Below are 24,338 nucleotides of genomic sequence, written 5' to 3' on the forward strand. Positions count from 1 at the left end.
AAAGAAAAGGAAGAATTGTTCTGTCTATGCAGCTATTACAGGGATGGGGAAATCCCTTCAGTCCCTGTCTACTCCAAAGTGCTATAGCAGTGCCACAGCAGCGTTTTAAGTGTAGACAGAGTGAAAGTAGATCTGGCTCCAGTTTGCACTATGGATGCTCAGGCACTAAGACTACAATAATAACAACAACAGCGCAGGCAGCAGGATTCAAACCTGCGCAGGGAGACCCCAATGGATTTCTAGTCCATCGCCTTAACCACTCGGCCACAACTACTTGACATGTGTCTCTTTCACTGCATGATGATTTTGTTCTCACTGAATTGTCACTTCAAATTGTTTGCTCAGACCAGCTTCCCCAGCACACTCACGGCTGCGCATCAGTGTAAGTGTGTCCTTGGGTGAACAGCGAGAATTCCTGCCCATTTCCCTTCCGGCTGGAGCAGCATGAGAGTGTGTTTGTGTGAACGACATTGCTGTAGATTGTTGTTCATTCCCCACTCTGACAATTCAGACAGTCCCTTTCCTAGTCAAATCTCCAGCACATCATTCCAATAGCAGGGGTCAGGATTTCTCTGCGGCACTGAAATTTTTCAGAGGGCTGGCGCGTGAACTCAGCCTTGCATTCCACCTTTGATGTTTCATGGACTAACAACAGCAGCAGAAAGAAAGAGCGGAGCCAATATCTCCCTGGCAGGGATGCAGGTGCCACGTCCCCTCTGTCTGACCATCGCCATTGCAGGAGAGAAGGGTTCACTGGCATCGAATGCCCTGGCTCAGACCAGAGACACAGGGAGGTTTTGCTGTTCATGGATCTGTGCAAAGGAAATTTTGTCTCTGTGTGAAACTGAGGTCAGAAATGAAACGTCCACATGGTGGCCCAATGCTCTAGGGAATGTGGGTGAAGGACTCGGGCTGAGAAATGATTTAACAGGGGTTTGTTTCAATTTATTGCCCTGTGTCATGAATAGTTAGTAAAGGGTTAAAACATAGTACCTGGTGGGCACCTGACCTGAGGACCAATCAGGGAAGAGAATTTGAAATTCCTAGGAGGGAACTTTTTCCCTCTGTTTGTGTGTGTGTTGTTCTTAGTCCTTTTGAGTTACAAGAGTCCAGATGTTTTAATCAAGTCTACAAGTTTCTACCTTTCTGAACTAATTTCTTCTAGTCAAGATAGTGAGTATTAGAAAGATACTTTGTGTCATTATCTAATAATCCTATGTTTGCAATTCTGTGTGTTTGTTATTGATTATTCTTAATTCTGCCTGTACTGGTTGTACTGAGAAAGAGAGAGGATTCTCTCCAGAACCTAGCAAGGTTATACCCTATGAGTGTCCAGCTTGGACTCATAGAGATTCTGTCTTTTCTTGTTTTTCTTTTAATAAATTCTTTCTATAAAGATTTGATTAAATCCCTTCTACTGTGGATATAGGGGGAGGGGCTAAGACATTCTCTCTCAGTGGTGAGACAGCTTATCTCCGGGCAGAGAAGGGAGGGGGAAGAGATAGTTCCTCCTGGGTTTGATTCAAGCAGTTTGAATCAGGTATATCTTTCCAGTGGCTAGGAGAGACGGAGGGGGGACGTTTCCCTCCTGTGAGTTGATCTGTATTTCCCCAGGGAACGTCTCTGGAAAGGGGAGTGGGAGGGGGAATACAGGGGTGTCTCGGCCCACGTAATTGACCGAGTGGTGGCAGCCTGAAGGAGACCTACCCTAGGATTTTGGGGTGGGGGAAGACATGCGGGTCCTCACTTTGAAACCCCCCAGTTTCAAGTGAGGGTAGACTCTGACATGGTGGCAAGCGGTGTTTCGAACCCATTGATAAAGGCACTCTGAGGCAGTTTTTTTTTTCAGCTGAGCTAGGCTGGAAAGAGCTATTCTCTAGAGGTGTGTCCTTCCTTTGTGATATCAGGTATCACTCAGGATTCCTAACGTGGGGGGAAGTGCTCGACAAAGTACATTCCCATCCAGCGGGAAAAACAGGTTTGGGGGAGGGAGAGAGAAACCCTCCAGCCAGGTTTTTTTTTCTCCTGGGTCTTTTGAAATGCTCAAAAGGCAGGAGAACACAAATCCCTGAGAGGATTCACTAGATTTTTTTTCACAGGTACTTAGTAGCAACAGCCTGTCAGCTGGGCTTATTAGTGCCACAGCTCAGAAGGACAGGGAGACAGAGAAATTTTTTTTTTAATCTTTCCCTCTTTCTCAGTACAAAACAGTAACATTACACAAACCACAATTTGCTATACAAAGGACTGAATTCTCTTTGTTTGGTCAGTGAGAGGCAGGGTTAGAAACTGTAACCCAAGCAACTGAAGCAAGCAAAACAGCACATACCCTGCCTGCATAGGGGTGTGGCCAGCACCAAAGGGCACAGACATGAGTGATACACAGTAACAAATGGACCTTGCTAGATTGCAAATACAATTAATTGAGGCACAAAAGGAGAGGGAGGAAGCTACCCACCAGAGGGAGCTGGAGATACTTCAAGCCAGAGAAGCTAACCACAAGATGTAGTATCTCCAGATACTACAAGCCAGAAAAGCTGACTACAAGAGACAAATGGAGTTAAAAGACAAAGACCTGGAATTGGCAAAGGCTAAGCAGCAGGAGCCAACCAATCCAACCCCTCTTCAACCTACTGATCAACCTTCTCAGAGAAAATTTCCCGCCTACAGGGCAGGTGAGGATGTTGAGGCCTTCTTAGAAAACTTTGAAAGGGCCTGTCTGGGATACCGTCTTCCTGAAACAGAATACATGGTAGAGCTGAGGCCACAGCTTTGAGGACAATTAGCCCTGGTGGCAGCTGAAATGCCTAGGGGCCAAATGAACGACTTTCAACTATTCCTCACCAAGGCCAGACTCAGAATGGGCATCACCCCTGATCACGCCCGTCAGCGGTTCAGAGACCAGAAATGGAAACCAGAGATGTCATTTCCACAGCACGCTGCTTACCTTGAAAAACACTATCTGTCCTGGATAACAGGATCCAAGGTTAAGGACATAGACGACTTACACCTCCTGATATTGATGTAACAGTTCCTAGATGGTGTTCCAGAGAACATTAGACGCTACATACAAGATGGTAAACCAAGATGGTAAACCATCACTGAGGCAGGGGAGATTGGAGCCAGATGGATGGCATCGGTAGACAACGTGAAAGCTACTGCCAAGGGGAGCGAATCCAACAGGGTACACACCGACACTAAACCCTACCGTCGCGGACCAATTAAGCCCACACCTACAACCCAAGGACAGTCACACTCTACCTCTTCTTCTACCTCACCAGTCTCCAGTAGACCAACACAAACCGGTGACCCATCAAGTGGGCGATGTTTTCAATGCAATGAACTGGGGCATATCAAAGCCAAATGCCCAAAGAACCTAAACCGAGTGCAACTCCTTGCACCTTCACACCAAGGACAGCCAGACCTAGATGTATCTCAAATACCCTTAGAACATAGGGAAACTTTGAGAGTGGACGGAAAGGAGATCATCACATGGAGAGACACTGCAGCACATGTGTCAGCTATCCACCGAACCTTCGTGGACCCCAAATTCATCAACCAGAAAACCAAAGTGACAATTCACCCCTTCATGTCAAAACCTGTAACATTACCTACAGTGCATTTACCTGTCCAATACAAGGGCTGGTCAGGGAAGTGGACTTTTGCTGTCTATGACAACCATGTGATTCCCATGTTACTGGGGAACGACTTGGCCCAACACGTTGAACAGCAAAAAACAGAGGGAGTGGTTACACACAGCCAAGCCAGACGAGCTGCCAGACCCATCCCTGTTCCTGAGCCATCCACCGAGACCCCATCTGTGTTACCAGAGAGGGTGGAGCTGGCTCCCATACCAACACCTATAGCAGCCATAGTACATCCAGTCCCAGAACCGGAACTAGAAGAGCAACCAGCGGCAGTACCAGTGCCAGCACCGACGCCAGCGCTTACAACTCCACCGCCGGAGGGCGACAATGGGCCAAAACTGGCAGAAGCAGCAGACAACCCTACCCAAGAGGCTCAGCCAGAGCCTGAAATGACACCTTGTACACCAGCAGAGAGCGGTTCACAGTCAACGGAAACAACCTCATCACCTACATCGCTCCCAGAGGAACTGGTGTCTCCCGCCTCAAGGGAACAGTTCCAGATGGAACAGGAAGCTGATGACAGCCTCAAGAAAGCATGGGCGGCGGCACGCAGCAACCCACCGCCTCTCAGCTCTACTAACCGATCCCGGTTTGTTGTGGACCAAGGACTTTTATACAAGGAATTTCTTTCTGGTGGACACCAGGAGGGCTGGCATCCTCAAAAACGGTTGCTAGTTCCGACCAAGTACCTGGAAAAGCTCTTAAGCTTAGCCCATGATCACCCTAGTGGCCATTCTGGGGTGAAGCGAAGCAAAGACAGGTTGGGAAGGTCCTTTGACTGGGAGGGGATGGGCAAGGCGGTAGCCACTTACGTCCGGTCTTGTAAGGTATGCCAAACAGTAGGAAAACCCCAAGACCAGGTCAAGGCCCCTCTCCAACCACTTCCCATAATGGAGGTCCCATTTCAACGAGTAGCTGTGGATATTATGGGTCCTTTCCCAAAGAAGACCCCCAGAAGAAAGCAGTACATACTGACTTTTGTGGACTTTGCTACCAGATGGCCGGAAGCAGTAGCTCTAGGCAACACCAGGGCTAACACTGTGTGCCAGGCCTTAACTGACATTTTTACCAGGGTGGGTTGGCCCTCTGAAATTCTTACGGATTCGGGAACAAATTTCCTATCAGGGACCATGAAAGACCTGTGGGAAACTCATGGGGTGCATCACTTGGTGGCCACCCCGTACCATCACCAAACGAATGGCCTAGTGGAAAGGATTAATGGAACTTTGGGGGCCATGATCCGTAAATTCGTACATGAACATTCCAAAAATTGGGATCTAGTGTTACAGCAGTTGCTGTTTGCCTACAGGGCTGTTCCACATCCCAGTTTAGGTTTCTCACCATTCGAGCTGGTGTATGGCCATGAGGTTAAGGGGCCATTACAGCTGGTGAAGCAGCAATGGGAGGGGTTTACGCCCCCTCCAGGGACTAACATTCTGGACTTTGTAAGCAACCTTCAAAACACCCTCCGAGACTCTTGGGCCCTTGCTCGAGAGAGCTTAAAGGATGCTCAAGCGGAGCAAAAGGTCTGGTATGATAGACACACCAGAGAGCGTTCCTTCAAGGTTGGAGACCAGGTCATGGTCTTGAAGGCGCAACAGGCCCATAAGATGGAAGCGTCCTGGGAAGGACCATACATGGTCCAGGAGCGCCTGGGAGCTGTTAACTACCTCATAGCATTCCCAAATTCCTCTTTAAAGCCTAAAGTTTTTCATGTTAACTCTCTAAAACCCTTTTATCCCAGAGAATTACAGGTCTGTCAGTTTACAGTCCAGGAAGGAGATGACACCGAGTGGCCTGAAGGTGTCTACTACGAAGGTAAAAGAAATGGTGGTGTGGAGGAGGTGACCCTCTCCACAACCCTGCAATGTATACAGCGGCAACAAATCAAGGAGCTGTGCACTCACTTTGACACCTTGTTCTCAGCCAACCCAGGATGGACTGAGCAAACCTGCCACTCCATTGACACAGGTAATGCTCACCCGATTAGAACCCCACCCTACCGGGTGTCACCTCATGCCAAAGTTGCTATTAAACAGGAGATTGACAACATGTTGGAGATGGGTATCATCCGCCCTTCTACCAGTGCATGGGCATCTCCAGTGGTTCTAGTTCCCAAACCAGATGGGGAAGTACGCTTTTGCGTGGACTACCGTAAGCTAAATGCTGTAACTCGTCCAGACAACTATCGCACTGATGAGCTATTGGAAAAGTTGGGACGTGCCCAGTTCATCTCTACCATTGATTTAACCAAGGGATACTGGCAGGTACCACTAGATGAACCCGCCAGGGAAAAATCTGCCTTCATCACCCATGCAGGGGTATATGAATTTAATGTGCTTCTGTTCGGACTGCGGAATGCACCTGCCACCTTCCAAAGGCTGGTGGATGGTCTACTAGCAGGATTGGGAGACTGTGCAGTTGTATACCTCGATGATGTGGCCATTTTTTCTGATTCATGGCCCCAACACCTAGAACATTTGAAAATGGTTTTTGAGCGCATCAGGCGGGCAGGACTAACTGTTAAGGCCAAAAAGTGTCAAATAGGCCAAAACAGAGTGACTTACCTAGGACACCAGGTGGGTCAAGGAACCATCAACCCCCTACAGGCCAAGGTGGAAGCTATCCAACAGTGGCCTGTCCCACGGTCAAAGAAACAGGTCCAATCCTTCTTAAGTTTGGCCGGATATTACAGGCGATTTGTACCACACTACAGGCAAATCGCTGCCCCACTAACTGATCTGACCAGGAAAACCTAGCTGAATGCAGTTAAGTGGACTGATGAGTGTCAGAAAGCCTTTACCCAGCTTAAGGCGATGCTCATGTCGGACCAGGGGTGGCTTGTTTTCTGGAAGCACAGTGGTCCCTGCACCCAAGGTGAGTCCCTGAGCTTGGGCTCTGCAGTAGGAAAAGATACTGTGGGCTTCCACCCCTAATTGGCTGGCCTGACATTTAACAATGAGGGACAGGAGCTGTCTCTCCTAAGTGAGTTATTGGTGGACACAATATGGCAGGAAGAGAGTGCTAGAGGGGGTGCTGGGCAGTGACAGGCAGGTATAGAGGATGAAAACTCTTCTGTGCAGCTGAGGGAGGGCAGTACCAGGGGAGGGGCATGTGTGAAAGTGGCCATGTGGAAGGGAGTTGGGGGCCCAGGAGGAGGCACTTGATGTTCAGTGTCTTGGAGCAGCTGGGCTTGGCCATGGTGGGTGTTCAGGAAATGCACATTAACGACTCTAGGGTAGCTTGATGGGCAGAGGGTGATTGGGGGAAGGGCCCATCTCTCTGGTCCTCCAGGCCAGGGAAGAATGATGGGGTTGGAGTCTTGTTCTTCACATTCATGGTGCGAGTACAGAAGGTGGTGGAGCTCCGACCAGGGAGGGCATTATTGGTGGCTTTGTGCTCCATGGCACTGGTTACTGCTATATTAGTGTGTATGGTCCCCAATTAAGGCATGAAAGGAAAGTTCTATGAAGAAACTGGCTCCCTTCTTCTAGACCGCACGGTGTTTGGTGTCGGGGGGGATTTCAATTGTTGCACCGGCCTGAGGACTGCTGGTCCTGTTTTCCCGACCGTCAGAGGAAACTCTTCTACGATGAGCACTACCTGGTGCAGGTCTATAGCGAGGTCGGCTTAGAGAACATGTTTCTGCACAGTGAACCAGTGGAGGGTGGGCAGTAACCTCCTATTCCTCTGACCCGAGCTCACACCAGCCGCAGAGGGGATACACCTTTCTGCGGGGACAGGCCAGGAGTCGCACTGACCGGATTTCCGTGAAGGAGAGCACGTCGACAGCCCAGTGCAGGGTGGTGCCAATGGACAGTTCGGATCACGCAGCTCTCACCGTGTGCTCAATGTGGGCAATTCCGTGACCCAGGGCAGAGGATATTGGAAGCTGAACATCCAGAGCTTGCAAGATAAAGGAGCAGGGGGTGAGGCCTGGCGGTGTTGGCAGAACGGGAAAGCATCAGAGGGTTCTATGGTAACCAGGGGGATTGGTGGGAGTTGGTGAGGGAGGAGTTGGCGGCTTTGTTCCGGCGGCTGGGGAAACACCACAACATTAAAGAAACCAATAGTGCAAAGTCCTGCAGTGTCACCTGTGGGATTTCCACAAGAGCATCCAGGCAGGGGAGCCAGTCAGCCTGTGACTGTACGACCGGATCAAGCGACAGCTGACTGAGTTCCAGGAGATGAGGCTGCAGTTGGCTGATATGAGCGGGAGCACCGAGTGAAGGGAGGGGAGGCCTCCCCTGACATTTTTGCAGCCTGCAGGGAATGGAGACAAAGCAGGGGGATGCAGGGACTCAGGGCAGGACCCATGGATCTGGTCGTGCAGGACCACAGTCACTGGAGGAGGAGAGAGAGTCCGGCGAGAGGAAGCTGATGGTGGGAAGCAATAAGTGCAGAGTGCAAACCAGCCAAGAGTCACAGGGGTCTAGATAATGAAACAGCAGCAGGTCCCATGGTGTAATGGGCAGCACTCAGGACTTTGAATCCTGGAATCTGAGTTCAAATCTCAGTGGGACCTCATGGTGATACGTTGCTTTGCTACAAAGCACTGGAGCTCAATGTGTTTGGTTACCTTCTCTCAGGGTCAACTAAAGTGACATTTTTCCCTCCTGCTGGGTGACTGATGCCCACTGGAGATAGGTCTTTGGTCTGGCTGGTTCAATGGGCTGGCAGCTATAGGTTGGGGTCCTAGAACTTAACAGTCTGGCTAGAGATTCCTGTGGATTGATCATATGGTTGTTTCTCGCTGCTTCACCTGATGTCCATAACTTTGGTCCCTGCAGCTGTCACATACTTCCTCTTGCCCATATGGCATTTAAAGGAAGGAGTGCCAGGGCCAGGCTTCATAGTCAGGGCTAGGCAGGAGGGAGGCAGAGTCCCAGGCTGGAGCCCAACACCTCTCCTCCTCTGGGCACCTGGGGTGTTGTTCCCCCCTGTTCAGACACCCCTGGGTCCCTGCACTTCACACAGCTCTCCCTGATTTCAGCTGTTAGTGAGGGAACCTCACTGCTAGTGCAGACTGGGCAGTTTCTTGCATGAGAGACCCTGTCCCAAAGCAGGACTAATGCTTAGAGCTGGTTATCAGTGATTTCAGATCTGTTGGTCTGCAGCAAGACTCTCCATTGAGTCTTAACCAGCTCTGTTATTACACAGGGAAAAACAAAAGGGTCAAATGGTGCCTGGAAGCCTTAAGAAGAATCCACACCACCAAGTACCAACACTTGTCACTACCGGCTCTCAGCCCCACTGAGAATGTTTTGGGTTCACTCCTTGCCTGTATCAACCTAGGGGTCTCAGAGAATCCTAATTAACAGGTGCTCCAGTGGCGCAATTGGTTAGCGCACAGTACTTATAGGGCAGTGCTGAGAGGAGCTATGCTGAGGTTGTGAGTTCAAACCTCACCTAGAGCACTGGTTTTCATTAGCCAAGTGGGGTCACCCCCTCATTTGGCCTGTGGAATGTAGAATTCCAGCCCTGGGGACCCTCAGGAGGGGGCTAATAAAAAATGCCCCCTTCACTTATTACCTCCTCTCCAGGTCAGAATCTAACATCCTTTCTCCCCCACCAGCCCCTGTGCCAGGATCCCTCAAGCAGAGCCTGGAGTCCTGCCCCTGGCGTCTGTACTATTGATAAAGACTAAGTGACAGGGACAAAACACTCAAATCCCGCCTGGTGCGGGGAGCCAGGTTTGCGCTTCAAATTCTGTCATTGGTACATTTCCAGGTCTGGGAATGTCCCACAACAGCATTTAATGGGAAGCTGCCTGCAGACCAGTGACACTGCACAGAGCTCCTGTGGAGGAGGGGTGGGAATTAGTCACATTTTGAGGATCGTTTGGGAAATGAGCCTTTGCTGACAAGGTTTGTCTCTGTTCATATTTCACCTTCAGGTGTTATGTTGAGGGATCTTTAGTATATTTTTGTGAGGTTAATAACTATCTCCTCAACTTTATTTACTCAACTTAAAAATTGGTCATTTGATTTTTGCATCTCCCTGTGAAAATACAACTGACGTGTGGCTTTCTACAGGGGGTCATGATGTTAAAGTTAAGGAATTCAGTCTCTGTACTTCTGGGGGGGTGGGTTGCTTTTTTACAGCTGCCTCAGGGCCAGGCACACTGGGCTGTTAGCTGCACCCACTGTCCTTGCCAGGGGCCCCTGCTGAACCCTGGGCGGCTGCACTGCAGTGCTGGGGTGACTCTGCAGGTGGAGAAGCTGCTGTGGAGCAATGTAGAGTAGGTGCAAGAAGGAGACGGTGTCACTATTCTCATTCTGAACTGCACAGTTTTCCAAATTTGGGACTAGATTCATAGATTCATAGACTTAAGGTCAGAAGGGACCATTATGATCATCTAGTCTGACCTCCTGCACAATGCAGGCCACAGAATCTCACTCACCCACTCCTGTAACAAACCCCTAACCTATGTCTGAGTTATTGAAGTCCTCAAATTGTGGCTTAAAGACCTCAAGGTGCAGGGAATCCTCCAGCAAGTGACCCGTGCCCCACGCTGCAGAGGAAAGCGAATGTCCGAGAACAATTCTAGGGGAAGGTGAACGCAGAGCAATGACACTGGAGATGCCCAGACCTCCAATAGGGGCAATGTGGAAATTAATAATGGGAAGATCATTTGTGAAATTAGTCGTCACTGACAAGATTTGTCTCTGTTCCTATTTCACGCTATGGTGTTAGAGGAATCAGTACAGATTTTTACTATATTAATTAAACACTTAATTTTATTTAACCAAGCCAAAAACTTAGTATCACTTATTTTTTCTCTGTCCTAGCAAGAATGAATTGAATGTTGTGACTTTCTGGAAAGTGCAGCGAGATTAAATGTGGGAAATTCAGTCTCTGTGTTTGTGAGCTGATGTTTTCCTCTCACAGGTCAGTGCCTGCTTTGAAATACCCAGAGGGATCTAAGGGCTGGTGTACGCTGGGCACTGAACTGGCAAAGCGATGTCTCCCAGGGTGTGACTCCCCACACAAACTCATAGAGTTAAGGTGACCTAATCCCAGGTTAGTTAGTGCTAAAGAAAAGGAAGAATTGTTCTGTCAATGCAGCTATTAGAGGGATGGGAAAAACCCTCCAGTCACTGTCTACTCCAAAGTGCTATAGCAGCGCCACAGCAGCGTTTTAAGTGTAGACAGAGTGAAATTAGATTTATCTCCAGTTTGCACTGTGGATGCTCAGGCACTAAGACTGCAATAATAACAACAGCAGCACATTGCTTGCATAGTTGGCAGGATTCGAACCTGCGCAGGGAGACCCCAATGGATTTCTAGTCCATCGCCTTAACCACTTGGCCACAACTACTTGATATGCATCCGTTTCACTGCACGATGATTTTGTTCTCACTGAATTGTCACTTCAAATTGTTTGCTCAGACCAGCTTCCCCAGCACACTCACGGCTGCGCATCAGTGTAAGTTTGTCCTTGGGTGAACAGCGAGAATTCCTGCCCATTTCCCTTCCGTCTGGAGCAGCAAGAGAGTGTGTTTGTGTGAACGACATTGCTGTAGATTGTTGTTCATTCCCCACTCTGACAATTCAGACAGTCCCTTTCCCATTCAAATCTCCAGCACATTGTTCCAATAGCAGGGGGCAGGATTTCTCTGGGGCACTGAGGGCTGGTGCGTGAACTCAGCCTTGCATTCCACCCTTGATGTTTCATGGACTAACAACAGCAGCAGAAAGAAAGAGCTGAGCCAATATCTCCCTGGCAGGGATGCAGGTGCCACGTCCCCTCTGTCTGACCATCGCCATTGCAGGAGAGAAGGGTTCACTGGAATCGAATGCCCTGGCTCAGACCAGAGACACAGGGAGGTTTTGCTGTTCATGGATCTGTGCAAAGGAAAATTTGTCTCTGTGTGAAACTGAGGTCAGAAATGAAACGTCCACATGGTGGCCCAATGCTCTATGGAATGTGGGTGAAGGACTCGGGCTGAGAAATGATTTAACAGGGGGTTGTTTCAATTTATTGCCCTGATTAAAATCTATGGCTAAAAGGCAGCCACTGTTGTTAGTACTTGTACCTGTGTAGGGACACCCCAGTGGGTGTCAAGTCCATTGCCTTCACCAGGGGCAGTCGATTATTTTATCAAGGTACAAATTTCTTGGTCAAGGCCTGGATGCCAGAGAAAACAATACACTGCTGATAAGAAGAAGTACATCAAAAGATTTTGCAGCCACCATGGGCATAACTATGATGTGTTGTGTTTCACTCTTTATGCCTGGTGCCACCTCCTTTCCCTTTGGCCTTGTAGTTGACTAAGGGCAAAGCTAAACATCTCCTCAGATACCAGGGAGTGTTTATGTCCATTCCTGAGAGCTACACAGGGGTTTGATGTTGCTGCTTTCAGTCCTCTGGCTCTGCCGGGATAAGGAACGATTCAGGCTGTCACTGAACTGAAGGAGGAAGATCAGATTTTGACAGGGAGAGGGACGCCTCCTCTTAAAGGTGTTTGTCTGGCTGGCAGTCCTGGTTCCCAGGTCTTGCTCGTGGGGCTCCAGCAGTTTTGGGACCAGGTCACTCCCTTGGCCCCACCTGCTGCTCCCAAGCGCTCCCCCCCAGGGGCCATATCAGTGCAGCGGAGCTGAGCAGCGTCTGCCTGCTCGCTCCAGTGGCTGCCGGCCCCTCCCCATGGCAGGGCAGGGTGGGGCTGTGCCTCCGCGCACTGCCTCTGCCTGATCACCCCTGTGGCCAATGGGACGCTGTGGGGGTGATGCCTGGGGGCAGCAGCACACGGAGGCCCCCCAGCCCACTCCGCCTTGGAGCCTCCGGTAAGTGCTGCATCCCTGACCCCCTTCCTGAGCCTGCACCCCCACCTCCTCCTCATATACTCACTCCCACCCCCAACTCCCTCACAGAGCCTGCACCCTCCTCCCACCCCCAGCCCCAAACTCCCTCCCAGACTCTGCACCCCTCCTGAATGCCCATCCCCAGCGCCAACCCAGGGCCTGCACCCTAGACCTCCTCCCCCCACCCAAACTCCCTTCTAGAGCCTTAGGCAGGTGAGGGGAAGAGTTTTGGGGGGCGTGTTCTGGGCGGTATGAGTGACATTATTGGCCCACTGGCAGAACTGGCCCTGGCCCTAAGGTAAATGGAGGTTTAGACCCTGCTTTAAGGGATTGGAGCAATGCTGGAGAGACTGATGGGCAGGGAGCTGGGGAGCTGTGTGTGCTCCAAGGAGAGTTGTTGTTGTGCTCTGGTGACACAGAGCGGGGGTGGGGAGTTTGTAAGCTGTGGTGTTTGTACAGAGATAAAGTTTACTAACCCCCAGGTTAAAAACTGGTCCTGCTCTGGGCTATACATGACACTCTCTGTTGTGAGGGTAGCTCAGTGGGTGAATGTTTCCCTGCAGGGTAATAGGTTCCTACTTCCAAGCCAAATGATTCCCTTTAAAAACTTTTTCGAATGAAAATCGATTTCCAGACCCATCTCCAGTATGTTCAGGAGTTCTCTGAATGGGGGCGGGGGGTTGAAATGAATTTAAACTCTCAGCATTTTCCTGTGCAAATGAATAAAGACCTAGCAGAGCTGTCCAGCAGCTGAAATCAGTCCCAGTCCTCGGCGTCTCTAAGAGGGACACTCGGTAGCTGAGGCATGTGGGACACCTGTGTGGTGAGGACAGGTGAAAAAATGCTGGATTCAATGAAAGCTGAGCCCATAGGAGGGGAAGGTGAACGGTGGCACCACACAGGGTCATAACACTCAGACACGGGGCTTCACTGTCACTGCCCCTGTGTTTTCCATCATTTCTATCCTAAGGAACACACCCTCCCCCTCCCCCCCACACTGTCACACAGAACCTTCTCCCCTTGAGCCCCATCCCACCCCTACCCCTCTCCCCCACACACTCCATGGGACACAGCCTCTCGGTGACTCACCCAGATGGGGGCTTGTCTCTGCATCTCCCCAACAGGGGAGCAGGGAGCCGAAAGGGCCACAGGAGACCAATGGAGCTAGGCAGGGATAGAAAAGACTTCCCCTCCCTTCCCTTCCCTTCCCTTCCCAAGAGTCCCGTTAATCTCACCCATGGGATGTTCCAGCACCGGGTGGGCTCAAAGCACCAACCTTCCCCTGAGCAACGGAAGGGGGAACCAGCTCTATCACATGGAAGGAGACTCCCCACCTCTGCTGCTGCCATCCTGCAGCCTTTAATATGGATTTGTTTTAGCTAATGCGACCCCCACACTCCACTAATCCACCCATGAATTAAGGAGAAAAGACCCACAGTCAGGAAGCAAAGGTGCAATGGGTTAGTGCACAGGCTGTCTAGTAGCAGTGTTGAGTGGAGTCATGATGAGGTTGTGAATTCAAACCTCACCTGCAGCACTAGCTTCCTTTAAGCAAATGGCTTCTGCCAATCGTTTTGCCCTGCAGAAAATACAATTGCAGCTCAGAAGACACCGAGGTCCCCTTGCTTTACAGAGAGCAGGGCAGATTCCACAGATCTACCAGGCTCTGCTCTCCACCAGCCGCCTGTGTCAGGAGGGGTCAGGCAGAGCCCAGAGCACTGCCCCCGACTCCCCCTCAGTCTTTGCTCCCCAAACCACCTGTGTGCTCACCCTCTGCGCTGTGAGACTCAAACCCTGCCTGGCTTTCGGTATGTCGGTGTGGTTTTTGTCTGTTGTGTTGATGTGCATGTGGGTTCTGTGTAATTTTTGTGGATGCCTTGCATAGTTTTGTGTGTGTGTGTGTGTGTGTCCGTGGGTGTGTGTATGACTTTTGCATGCAGATTGTTCTTTGCTAAGTATTCTTTTGGTATGTGGTTTTTGTGCTTTCCTGTTGTGGGCTTTTGCTGTATTTTTGGTGTGGATTTGTTCTGTTTTGTGTGGCTTTCCCTTATGTGTATATGGCTCTGTGTGCTGTGTGGGTTTGGTTTCTGTTATGTCTGTGTGGGCCTGTGCAGTCTGTGATGTTCTCTTTCTCTCTGTTTGTATCTTCATGTGTAAATTCACTGGAACTTTTCAAACTCTCCACAGCTTTGCCAATTTTCACCAGGAATTTTACTCATTAACAAATTCTCACTTGTTCCCTACCAGTTGGTGACCATTGCCCCAGGGGCCTGTCAGTATCAGGGTCCTGATTTCCCATTGACCCTTCCCCCTTCTATTGGAACTGGGAACTAGCCAACCTAAAAAAACCCCACTCAGTTTTAGTAAAGGGCCAACAGTCCCCTTACATAAGCTGGCCCTGTGAGCGAGTGAGTGAGGGAGGGAGAGCTCAGTGGTTTGAGTATTGGCCTGCTAAACCCAGGTCTGTGAGCTCAGTCCTTGAGAGGGCCATTTAGGGATCTAGGATAAAAATCTGTCTGTGGATTGGCCCTGCTTTGAGCAGAGGGTTGGACTAGATACCTCCTGAGGTCCCTCCTAACCCTGGTATCCTATGATAGGATCACCAATGTTCAGAGAAACTAGCACAAGCTGGTCCCATGGTGTAATGGTTGGTATGCTGAAATCTGAGTTCAAATCTCAGTGGAACCTTGTGGTAAATCCCTGGAGATCCAAGTGCTTTCCTGTCTCCAGCTGTATAAGAATGAGCTGTTTACCTTGTGCTGAGTGATTCATACCCACTGGAGCCAGGTCTTTGGTTGGAATGGGGTCTAGAAGTGGCTATGGTTTGACTGGGTGTTTGGGATTTCTGATGCCCACAAGTTTGGCCCTTGTGCTTTCTACCACACTTTTCCTCTTGCCCACATGGCACTTGAAGAAAGGAGTGTCAAGGCCAGGTTTCATAGTCAGGGAAAGGCAGGAGGGAGGCAGAGTCCCAGGCTGGAGCCCAGCACCTCTCCTCCTCTGGGCACCTAGGACAGAGGTGGCTGGTGCTGACAGCTCCAAGGGAAGGCTTAAAAGCCAAGGGTAGGGTAAGAGGAGGGGAGAACCATGCCTATGCGTGGCCAGCAGACAGCCACAGAGACGCCCAGCCAGGCTGCTCCCTGCTCCCTGGCATGCCGAACACCCACTGAAAACCACCCACAGACCAGCATGCGGGGCGGCTGCTAATGCTTTTTGGCCAACATCAGAAGACGGTAGGAAAGCAGGGCCAGCCCCCCTGGTGGGGCCTCTTACCATTCCCACTCACGGTGCTCACTTGGGCAGTGGGGCAGGAGATTTTACCCCAAGAAGCTTTTCCCCAGCTGGCAAGAAGCAGAGAAACACCCAGGCTCCCAAGGCGCTATGTAGCAACCCCCCTCCAGCATAGGGACAGGCGCACACTTGGAAGAGGGAAACTGCTCCACACTCTAGCCCGGGCAGCCGCCCATTTTCTTTGGCAAGTCAGGAATGGCAAAGGCGAGACTGGAAGCACCTCGGGCTCATGCCCCAGCCTTTGTGACACCCACCCCCCAACTCCTTCCCGGGGCTCTAGCTGAAGCCAGAGCATTGGCCTGAGCCGCCAAGAAGAGGTTCCAGCCCTGAAGGGAGCAGGACTTGCAGCCCAAAGGTAAAACTGCACAAGCACAACCACAAAGGGACTCGAACCCTCAATCGCCTGATCTGAAGTCAGATGCCTTATCCATTAGGCCACGTGGTCACACAGTAAAAGGCCCTCCAGGCACTTCTTTGGGAAAGGCGACACTGACACATCCGACGAAGGGGGGATTCACCCACGAAAGCTCATGCTCCAATACGTCTGTTAGTCTGTGAGGTGCCACACGACTCTTTGCTGCTTTTGCAGACACTGTTTCTCAGGTCAGCTACTGAGGGGGGCCGAGACTCTCTGGGCACAAGAAGTCGAGTTCCCAGTGAGATGTGAGACTTAATTCTCTGGAGCCAGGTGCAGGGCTTTGGCAGGGAGGCTCAGGCATGGGGGACTGGGGTGCAGCGGATGGACCGGCTGTCTAGGTGTGGAGATTTAGTCTCACTGAGGAGGAGGAGGAATCCTGCTGACAGGCAGTGGCCAGGGCCGCTGCAACCACTAGGCGAACTAGTCGGCCGCCCAGGGTGCCAAGTGGTTGGGGGCACTAAAAATCGCACTCAGGGGAGGCGGGGGAGTGGAGGTGAGCTGGGGCATGATGGGGATGTGGGGGGGGCTGCCTGCAGCAAGTAATGGGAGGGGCACGCAGGGGAACCACTCCGTGTCCCAACTCACCTCTGCTCCGTCTTCTCCCCTGAGCACGCCGCCCCCGCTCTGATTCTCCTCCCCTCCCAGGCTTGCCGCACTAAACAGCTGATTGGCACCGCAAGCCTGGGAGGCGGGAGAAGTGGAGCGGCGCCGGCGAGCTCAGGGGAGAAGGCGGAGCGGAGGTGAGCTGGGGTGGGGAGCTGCTGCAGGGGGGGCTGCCCAGCTCTTCCCCATGGCCCCCGCCCCTGCACTCACTGCCTGGTAAGTGGAGTGACCCAGCCCCAGCCTGGTCCACTCCCCTGGCTCCCAGCCACGCCGCCGGCGAGTGCTGTGGGGCGGTTCCCCCTCCCCCAAGCTTGGGAGCCAGGGGAGCAGAGCAGGCTGGGGCCCCAGGTCTCTGTGGAGGGAAGCAGAGGGGGGCTGGTCCCAGGCCACCGTGGGACCAGGGGGGCTGGCTACTTCCTGCGGGAAGTGGAGTGACCCAGCCCCAGCCTGCTCTGCTCCCCTGGCTCCCAGGCTTGTGTTGGTGTTGGCTGGATTTGTGCAGGTGTTTGTGTATATTAGCAATTGTGTGTGTGTGTATGTGGCTGGATTCATGCATGTGTTCATGTATGTTTGCAATTGTGTGTGTGTGCATGCTCTGCTGCCCTCTGCCGGCGCGACAACCGTTTCTCTATATGTCACAGCCCCCATACCGTCGACCCCAGTGGTGATTTCCCCATCTTACAAGGGCTGGCTGGCCTGACCTTTCTCCCCTCTGTGGAGTGTGGTGGGGCTGCAGCTCACCCCCTGTGGGGCAGGAGGGCCCAGGTGCAGGGCACTGGGCTCCAATGCACCTGGAGAGCAGCTCAGGTGAGGTGGGGCAGGGCGTGTGGTGTCCGTTCTGTGTTGCCTGGTGCTGGGCCATTGCACAATCCCCAGCCACGCCGCACAGCGCACCCCGAGAGGGGGCAGGGGGCCAAGCAGATGATCCAGCATGAGGGGATCATTCTCATTGGTAGCTGTGCAGTGGCAGTGAGTTCCACAGGCCTCGGCACAGGCTGTGTGGGGCAGGAGGTCCTTGTATTTGGAGCAGTGAGAGTGAACTGCGTGCAGTTGTGTCTCTGAGCACAATTGTGAATATTATGGTGTGTGGGGGGGGGGCGGTGATTGTTTCTCTCTTTGGGGGTTGGGCTAGCATGTCCCTCTGAGTGTGTTGTGTGTGAGTGTTCTTGGGATTGTGTGAGTCCCTTTGTGTGTGTGTCACTGGCTGCAGAATACAAAATCCTGCAAAGCCATTTCCTACTGGTTAGCCCAGCAACACATTGCTACAAACAGTGTCACACACACACACACACAAACACACACAGAGCGGGGCTCAGCCCCACCAGCAGGGGGCAGCAGGACACACGTGTCTCTCCTGGGCCAGCTTGGACAATTTCCCATCACGACCCGGCACAGTGCTGGTGCCCCCACACGGGGGTGGGCAGCGAACGGGGAAAGGGCAGATGTGCTGGATTCAGAAGGAAGCACTTTGGGGAAATCAGTCACGGCCCTTAGCAGAGCTGGGACACAGACCCAGTGACCCCTGCACCACCCTGGGAGGGGAGTGGGGTCTAGTGGTCAGAGCAGGGAGGGAGCTGGGCACCAGGACCCCTGGGTTCTATCCCTGGCTCTGGGAGTGGAGGGGGTCTAGAGCAGGGGGACTGGGGGCCAGGACTCCTGGGTTCCATAGGGGAGACTGTTTTTTGCCAGTGCTTCCCTCCCTAGTGATCCCAGCCCAGCCCCCTAGTGGAGACTGAGCAGAAGTGGGGGGAGTTGTTCTCCGACTTTGGAGTTATGATTCAAACCCCTCCCCCAAGGACTGTGACATCATGAAATCTGCCCCCCCCCCCCAACACAGAGAAAACTGGTGGGATTCTGTCCACACGCAGAGAATTTTCTCCGCCGGGCTCCTTCGGTTCCTCTCGCTGCTCCCCGTCCTACCGCCAGACACTGCTCATCTGCATAGCCCCGCCCATGGACACGTGACACCTTCTGTCCTGCTGGTTTCAAGTGAGTGAGTTGCCCTCAGGGAGTGAGCAGGTCACAGCCCGTCACAGCCGCAGCCAGGGCCGGCTCCAGGCACCAGCTCAGCAAGCAGGTGATTGGGGCAGCCCAGGGGAAGGGGCGGCACATCGGGCTCTTTGGCAGCAATTCAGCAGTGGGTCCCTCGGTCCCTCTTGGAGGAAAGGACCTGTCACCGAATTGCTGCCGAAGAAGAAAGTGGCGCAGATTTTTTTTTCCTGCTGCTTGGAGCAGCAAAAACCCTAGAGCCGGCCCTGGCCCCAGCACACATCACAGCCCCACCACACGTCATAGCACGTCACAGCCTGGGGCAGGGAGATATTGGGGAAGAGGATGAGGGGAGATGGGGGGAAAGAGCCAGCTCCATAGAGCACTAGAGGCAGCAGGATATGGGGGGGCAGGAGAGGGGATGGAGGGAGGAGAGACCCATCTCCTTGGACCCCCAGAGGTGGGAACTGAGGGGAGAAGGGGGGAGGGAGGGATCCAGCCCTATAGACCTGTAGGGGCAGGGAGATATTGGGGGCAGGAGGGGAGAAGGGGGTTGGCAGAGACCCAGCCTGGGGTGCAGGGGAAATGGGCTGGTTTAGAGGGACCTGGGGAGGAGAAGAGACACATGGGGGGGTATATGTTGGGACAGGGAAACTGACTCACTCCGAATACATGCAGAGCAGAGCAGAGCAGAGCAGAGCAGGGCAGGGCAGGGCGGAGGCAGATCATGCTGGTCCCAGGGTAATTTCGGGGGGTTCTGATTCCCCACTCAGCCGGGGGGCTCCCCTCTGGGCTGAGGAGCCCTGGGGTGGGCTGGGTGCAGGGGCTGTGTGTGTGTGTCAGGCTGGGGGAGCTGCCTGGGCAGAGGGGCTGACCACGTAAATTATCCTGATCTAAGCGCCATTGTAGAGAACACAATGTTGGCACAGCACTTCCTGGCAGCCAGAGACTGCGCTTTCTACACCTGCTCCTGTGGATGTGGCCTCTCTCCTGATTCCTGAGGAAAGGAACCTCTCCAGGAAATGGCCAAGGCTTCTGGGAATCCGCATGTGGCTGGTGGACAGAATGAGGAATCATTTGGCTCCTGGCAACTTAAAAGCTGAGCGCCCAAACAAGGGCTTGAACTCAGGCCCTCAGATTAAGAGCCTGATGCGCTACCAACTGAGCTACCTGGGCTTGGTAAGAAACAGCTTCACCGTTCACCACAAGAGTGAGCAGGCAGGCAAAAGAGAGGCCAAAAAAGTCTCAGGAACCCCTCCCCTTTTTCTGCACAGCCACTGCCTGTCAGCAGGATTCCTCCTCCTCCTCCCTCCTGTGCCTCAGTGCAACTAAATCTCCGCACCTAGACAGCCGGTCCGTCCGCTGCACCCCAATCCCCCATGCCTGAGCCTCCCTGCCAAAACCCTGCACCTGGCTCCAGAGAATTAAGTCTCACGTGTCACTGGGAACTCGACTTCTTGTGCCCAAAGAGTCTCGGCCCCCCTCAGCAGATGACCTGAGAAGAACAATATCCGCCTTTTCCAAAGAAGTGCTTGGAGTAGCCTTTTCCCATGTGACCTAATGAATAAGGCGTCTGAGTGTGGATCAGAAGATTGAGGGGTCGAGTCCTTTGGTGGTTCTGTTGCTGCAGTTTTACTGTTGTGCTGAACGTCCTGCTCCCTTCAGGGCTGGAACCTCTTCTTGGCCGCTCAGGCCAATGCTCTGGCTTCAGGTAGAGCCCCGGGAAGGAGTTGGGGGGTGGGCGTCACAAAGGCTGGGGCATGAGCCCCAGGTGCTTCCAGTCTCGCCTTTGCCCTTCCTGACTTGCCAAAGAAAGTGGGTGGCTGCCCAGGCTAGCGTGTGCGCCTGTCCCTTGCTGGAGGGTACTTGCTACATAGCGTCTTCGAAGCCTGGGTGTTTCTCTGCTTCTCGCCAGCTGGGGAAAAGCCTCTTGGGGTAAAATCTCCTGTCCCACTGCAAAAGTGAGCATGGAGAGTGGGAACGGTAAGAGGCCCTACCATGGGAGCTGGCCCTGCTTTCCTACCATCTTGTTACCTTGGCCACAGAGCATCAGCAGCCGCCCCACATGCTGTTGACCTTCAGTGGGTGTTTGGCATGGGAGTTTGCCAAGAGGAGGAGAGGTTGTTGCTGGGTCACTTTTACAGATGCCCCTTCCCTGGTACTGCCCTTGCTCAGCTGCACAGAGGAGCTTCCATCCCCAATCCCTGCCTGTCACTGCCCAGCAGCCCTCTGGCACCATTCCTGAGGGTCACCCTGCCCCACTCTCTCCCTGCCATGTTGGGAAAGACAGCTCCCATCTCTCCTTGTTAAAGGTCAGGTGGGCCAACTAGGGGCAGAAGTCCATTCTATGTTTTCCTACTGCAGAGCCCAAGCTCAGGGACTCACCTTGGGGCAGGCACTGCTGTGCTCCCAGAAAACAAGCCACCCCTGCACAAAGAGGGATGAAATGGTCTGCCAAAGCCCAGGATTGAACCAGGGACCTTTAGATCTTCAGTCTAACGCTCTCCCAACTGAGCTACTTTGGCAGCTGCATTGAAGTATTTTGGCCTGTTGCTTCTCTGTCTGGGATGTGTTTGTCAGCAGTTGCACACAAAAAGGACAGGAAAACGAACGGCTGCTCCACACCCCCACCGGAGGAACCCGACGCCCTTAGCTGTGGGGAGTAAGAAGTGGCTGTTGGCTGACAGGGCCTGTCCCCGAGGAGCTGGAACAGCAGCTGCCGCCTCCCCCTCGGCTCCAGGCTGTGGGAAATGCTCATTGCCTGGCTGCATGGGCGGCTGCTGCTCCATGCTCTGGAGAGCGTCTGTATTGCTCTGTCAACTCCCCATCTTCACTGAGCCAGTCTGGTAAGGTCCCAAGTGCCCCCTCCGGCCTGGCAGCTGAGAGTCTGTGCAGACATCAGCCCCCCTGCCAGCCCCACAGGCAGCAGCGGCGCCAGCCCCCCCAGCACCACAGGGGCACTCGATGCACTTCCTGTGGGGAAATGGCTCCTTGGCGTCCAGCTGCTAGAGTGAGAGCCAGGGGAGAGCAGTGTCTGGCTCACCGTGGGGGAGAGAAGAGACCTGGTGAGTGTGGATCTCCCTCAGCCTCCCCCGCAAGGCTGGTCAGTTGTATTGTCACTGTGAGAGTTGGTGCTTCCCATCAGGGCCACCCGCAACAACTCCTCCCCTTCCTTCCAAGGCCCTGCCCCCACTCCACCCCTTCCCCCAAGCTCCCACCCCTGTCCAATCTCTTCCCAGCCTGCACCTTCCTACCCCATTCCTCTCCCTCCCCCACCTCTTCCTCTCCCTGCTCCTCCCTCTCCCCGCCCAGTGCCTCCTGCACCCCACTGAACAGCTGATCACTGGCAGGTGGGAGGCGCTGAAGGGGAAGAGGAGGAGCTTGTTGGCAAGGCCTGTAGTGGGTTGGGGATGGAGCTGGCTGCCAGTGGGCGCTGAGCACCTATTTTTTCTCTGTTGGTTCTGCAGCCCCGTAGCTCCCATGGAGTCGCTGACTTGGCTCCTGTCACACTCTAGAGAGAGGAGCAGAACCAGGGCTATGGCTGATCTATGGGGCACCAGGTGAGTGGCAGAGGCTTCAGGGGCTGAGAGTTTGCCTGACACCTCAGGGACACAGGGTGAGGGGGTGTCCCAGGGATCTCTATGAAAGGAGCAGAACAGGATTTACTTGGGGTGGGGAGAGAATTGAGAGTGTCTCAGGGGGTTGGACAGAGGTATTGCCCGGGTGAGGGACTGGCTAAAACACAGGCCTCGCTGTGAGCAGGATTTGAACCTGCGCAGGGGAACCCTATTGGATTTCAACTCCAACGCCTTAACCACTCAGCCATCACAGCTGTGAGCACAAAACTGCCTGAATGCCAGAGAAACTGGTAAAGAATCCCAATGCCCAGGCGTGAAGTCATCTGAACTACAGAATTCCCACCGCAAACCTGGCTCCCAAAGCACAGGGGGGATTGGGGGTTCGTTCCCTTTGTTTAGCCATGTGCAGTCGCACAGAGAGCGCGATTAAAAGTCTCCCCTCCCACAGAGCAGGAACGGGAAATGATTCTCAACTTGAAGCTTGATGTGAATGAGGATGTCTGGACCACAGGGCCAGGGACTGGCTTTTGCTATAGAAACCAGTGACACATGGAGCCAGGCTAAGGAAAATGTTTCCTGGAGTCAGTAACTGGAATAGCAGCAGTATTGTGCAGAGAAATGTCTCACAAGAGGAGTCAGCGCATTGGTGGCTCGGTCGCAGCAGTCACAGCGACGGCAGGGGAGGTCTAGCTTTGGTTTCTGGCCAATAGAGGGGTGAGTTTTATTGTCTCAAAATTACATTAGAAAAATTCAGCCCCAAACTGGGTGTGGTGGGGCTTTCTCTGGTTTGGTTTGTTTTTCTCTTTTGAAATGTCCTTGATCATTTTTCTGGAAAAACTATTTGGACAAGGCCAAGGAAGAGTCAGAACAATTACAAATCTCCATGGGAGTGAGGGGGTCCCTCAGCGCCGGGGGAGGGGTGGAGATTTTCATGGAGGGGAGTTGAGGAGATAAATGAGAGGCTTTTGCTCCAGCAGAGGGAGCAGCTTGGCAGGTTCATTTTTACCAAGTGACCCCCCCACACACACACACGTTGCTCCCCTGCTGCTGCTGCCCCAGCTCAAACCCCACTGTCACCCCCAGCATGTGACCTACAGCTTCCTGCTGACAAAGCCCTTATATATCAGAGACAAAATCCCCTCGTCTGCCCCTTCTCCCAGCTGAGACCTCCCCCCACAGAGCCCAGGACAACCCCGACCTAGCCATGCCGGGGGGTCGGGCTTAATCCTCAAGGCCGAGCACAAAACCTTCAGCCGGGCACGTTTCGCTCCCTTCCCACCTCGGCCCAAGCGACAAGGGAGAAACGGAGGAGACACACCGGCTGGAAGACGCCTCCCTCCCACGTCTCTATAGCCTGCTGTGACGTTATTAATATGAACTGGGACCGTAGAGATCATTGTTGCCACCACTGTTATATATGTGCAGCAAATATTGTGCAAAGGTTGGCGTGTGAGGTGTCTAGGACAAGGTTATGATTGGCTGGTTATAATGATGCTGGCTGTATGTGTGAACCATTTTTGTAGCTGAAGTTATGAATATGGGCTATGTATTTGTATCTCAAATGTATTTGATTCCAAGTAGCCTCAGTGTCGTCAGCCCCCAACTCCTTCAGGAGCCCATAGCAAAGAGACCCCCCCGCCCCACTGTCCTGGACTCCCTGGGAGGTGCCTCCCACCCCCCACCCAATGGAGCACCAAGGATTACAGTGGCAGCATCTAGTGACAGTGGGGTTCAGTGGCTCAGGCCAGACACCTGAGCTGGGGACCCACCCCCATAGCACTGCTCGAGGGCCTGGGCCTGGGGTGTTCACAGCCCCCTCCTCATCCCTCCCTGAGCCCAGCCTGGCTCCTCACCTGGAACAAAGCAGAAGCATCTGTCGGCCTCACTGCTGTCCGAGTCCCAGGCGCTGCTGCTGTCCCAAGGGGAGCGGGCCGAGCTGCTGGGGCTGGGAGAGGGATCCTCCACCTCCTGCCCTGGGAAGGCTGGAAGGTCCCACTGACCGGGCAG

General features: G+C 53.1%; 5 non-coding genes across 5 annotated transcripts; 2 read left to right on the plus strand and 3 right to left on the minus strand.

Moving 5' to 3' along the window:
* Positions 1-8,100: 8,100 nt before the first annotated feature.
* On the plus strand, positions 8,101-8,172 carry TRNAQ-UUG. Its single transcript has one exon. It is a non-coding gene; the product is annotated as a tRNA-Gln (tRNA).
* A 798-nt stretch (positions 8,173-8,970) lies between these two features.
* TRNAI-UAU lies at positions 8,971-9,064 on the plus strand. The gene is made up of 2 exons: positions 8,971-9,008; positions 9,029-9,064. It is a non-coding gene; the product is annotated as a tRNA-Ile (tRNA).
* A 1,822-nt stretch (positions 9,065-10,886) lies between these two features.
* Positions 10,887-10,968, minus strand: TRNAS-AGA. Its single transcript has one exon. It is a non-coding gene; the product is annotated as a tRNA-Ser (tRNA).
* A 10,237-nt stretch (positions 10,969-21,205) lies between these two features.
* On the minus strand, positions 21,206-21,278 carry TRNAF-GAA. The gene has a single exon. It is a non-coding gene; the product is annotated as a tRNA-Phe (tRNA).
* A 1,225-nt stretch (positions 21,279-22,503) lies between these two features.
* Positions 22,504-22,585, minus strand: TRNAS-UGA. Its single transcript has one exon. It is a non-coding gene; the product is annotated as a tRNA-Ser (tRNA).
* Between the last annotated feature and the right edge of the window lie 1,753 nt (positions 22,586-24,338).

This window comes from Mauremys reevesii, linkage group 17, assembly GCF_016161935.1.
Source record: "Mauremys reevesii isolate NIE-2019 linkage group 17, ASM1616193v1, whole genome shotgun sequence".
In the NCBI taxonomy this organism is placed as follows: domain Eukaryota; kingdom Metazoa; phylum Chordata; order Testudines; family Geoemydidae; genus Mauremys; species Mauremys reevesii.